The sequence below is a fragment of the Hylobates moloch genome, unplaced genomic scaffold, assembly GCF_009828535.3.
Source record: "Hylobates moloch isolate HMO894 unplaced genomic scaffold, HMol_V3 SCAFFOLD_20, whole genome shotgun sequence".
NCBI lineage: Eukaryota > Metazoa > Chordata > Mammalia > Primates > Hylobatidae > Hylobates > Hylobates moloch.
Genome location: NW_026652295.1, coordinates 24,053,086 through 24,056,155, shown reverse-complemented (window position 1 = coordinate 24,056,155; position 3,070 = coordinate 24,053,086).

Sequence of the window (3,070 nt, the reverse complement as noted above, 5' to 3'; positions counted from 1 at the left end):
CTGGGACTACAGGCATGTGCCACCAAGCCCCAGCTAATTTTTGTAATATTTGTAAACACAAGGTCTCACTATGCTGCCCAGGCTGGTCTCAAACTCCTGGGCTCAAGAGACCCACCCATCTGGGCCTCCCAAAATGCTGGGCTTATAGGCAGCCTGTGTTTCTAATTGTTATCTTTCTTTATTTAGAGGTATATTAGTTTCTTAGGGCTGCCATAACAAATCACCGGAAAGTAGGTGGCTTAAAACAACAGAAATTTATTCTCTCATAGTCCTGGAAGCTGGAAGTCAGCAGAGCCATGCTCTCTTGGAGTTCTAAGGAGGAATCCTTCTTTTCTTTTATTTTCTCTCTTTCTTTTTTTTTCTTTTATTTCTCTCTTTCTTCTTTCTCTCTTTCTTTTTTCTTTTATTTCCCTTTTCAGGAATGAAGGGAAGAAGGCTCTTCCTAGCTTCTGGTGGCTCCCAGCAGTCTTTGGCATTTTTTGGCTTGTAGCTTCAGCACTCCAATCTCTACCTCCGTCTTCATATGACCTTCTTTTCTGTGTATCTCTGTGTCTTCTCCTCTTCTTATATGTAACCCAGTCGTTGGATTTAGGGACCACCCTAAATCCAGGATGATTACATCTTGAGATCCTTAATTAAGTACATCTGCAAAGACCCTATCTCTGAATCATATCACATTCTGAGGTTTCAGGTAGACATGAGTTTTGAGTATATACTATTCATCCCACTACAAGAAGAAAAATATGACTTGCTCACAACGTGCTTAATATCTTCCTTACTCTAAGTAATGCGAAGCAAAAGGGAATTTATAGGGCAGGTAACTAAAAAGTCCGAAGATTAATCCAGGAGCTCCAACAATGTAATCACTGCAATGTTTCTCTCCATATTCTGGTTTTGTTTTCCTTTGTGTTGGCTTTATTCTCAAGCAAGGTCACTTCATGTACTGGTGAATAGAGGTATCAGCATTCTTCTAGGCCCATCTCTTCTTCATAGATTGTGATCCTAGCAAAAATAAAAACAACTGTCCTGACAGTTCCAGCAAAACACCCGTGGACTGCCTGATAGAACTTGCTTGACTCATTTCTGAACCAACTACTGGGTTGCCTATAAGCCTAGGGCCATGAAATAACTTACTTGGCCAAACCTGAGCCATAAGCCCACCCATAATATTGAGAGGTGGGAATATCCCACCTGAAGCACAGGAACTAAGCATGGGGTAGGGATGGAGCCCTAAGAGATTCTTGGGAGGCAAAAAACACATGTTCGTTATTCCTTGAAAAACTAGAAAATAGCTTTATGTTGCCCTAACACTTGGTTGATAGTTTAGCTGAACGTAAAATCTAGGTTTATGATAATTCTCTTTTAAAATGTTGAAAGCAATATTTCATTGTTTTATTTCTTCTTAAAATTTTATCATGAAAAATTTAAAAGTAAAAGTTTAAAGAATTTATAGTGAACACCTATATACATACAACCTAGGTTTACAAATAACATTATAATATGTTTGTTTTACCAAACATCCATCCATCTATCTAGCCCTCTATTCATCTGTTGACCCATCTTTTTTGTGCACTTCAAAATAAATTGCAGTCATCACTATACTTTACTCTCAAACACTTCAGCATGCACATCATTACTTAGAGTTCAATATTTGTTTATAATTGTTTTCATTTGAGGTAAAATCTGTACACAAAATACACAAATATTAAGTGTACCATTCAATGAGTTCTGACAGTGCAACCCAAATCCATATCAAGATACAGAACGTTAGATGTTCCCTTATGTTTCTTTCCAGTAAATCCCTCCACAGTGTGACTTCATGAGGATGTGTGACTTCATGAGGATGAATTCGTATAGCATTTTCTTTTCTTTTTTCTTTTCTTTTCCTTCCTTCCTTCCTTCCTTCCTTCCTTCCTTCCTTCCTTCCTTCTTCCTTCCTTCCTTCCTTCCTTCCTTCCTTCCTTCCTTCCTTCCTTCCTTCCATCCTTTCTTTCTTTCTCTCTTTCTTTCTTTCTTTCTGAGACAGGGTCTCGCTCTATCACCCAGGCTAGAGTGCTGTGGCATGATCTTGGCTCACTGCAACCTCCACTTCCTGGGTTCAAGCGATTCCTGTGCCTCAGCCTCCTGAGTAGCTGGGATTACAGGCACCTGCCACCACACTCAGCTATTTTTGTAATTTTGGTAGAGATGGGGTTTCACCATGTTGGCCAGGCTGGTCTCGAACTCCTGACCTCAAGTGATCCTCTTGCCTTGGCCTCCCAAGCATTCGATCTTTTCTATATCTTTCTTTTATTCAGCACGCTTTTGAGATTCATCCATGTTGCAGTCTTCATCTATTTCACTGTATGACTATACCACAGCTTATTTATCCATTCTCCCACTGACATGCGCTGTTTCCAATTTTCAGCTATTATGAGTAAAGCTGCTATAAACATTCTTGTACACATCTTTTTGTAGACACAGTTTTCATTTCTCTTGAATAAATACCTAGGCACGAAGTTCCTGAGTCTACAGGGTAGGGGTAGATGTCATTTCATAAGGAACTTCCAAATCTTTTTCCATGTGGCCATACCGTTTTATTTATTTTTTTTGAGAAAGAGTCTTGCTTCATCACCAAGGCTGGAGTGCAGTGGTGTGATCATGGCTCACTGCAGCCTCAACTCAGGCAACTCTCCCACCTCAGCCTCCTGAGTAGCAGGGACTACAGGCGCACACCACCATGCCTGGCTAATTTTTTTTTTAAGTTTTAGTAGAGATGACATCTCACTATGTTGCCTAGGCTGGTCTCAAACTCCTGGGATCAAGCAATCCTCTTCTCTTGGCCTCCAAAAGTGTTGGGATTATAGCTGTGAGCTTTTCCACTTGGCCTGTAATTTTAAATAGTAAGTTCTGGTTTATCTAGGTTCTCTCTGGGGTTGAGAAAAGTTCTTCCAGAAGGAATTTATAATTGTCTCTGCTAAGCACCTGTGGCACTGACAACTCAGGACAACTTTAAGTTAATTTCTTCCCCTGGGGTTTATTAAGCCAAACTAGTAATGAAAAGCCAAGCCCAAACTTATGTGAAGCAAAC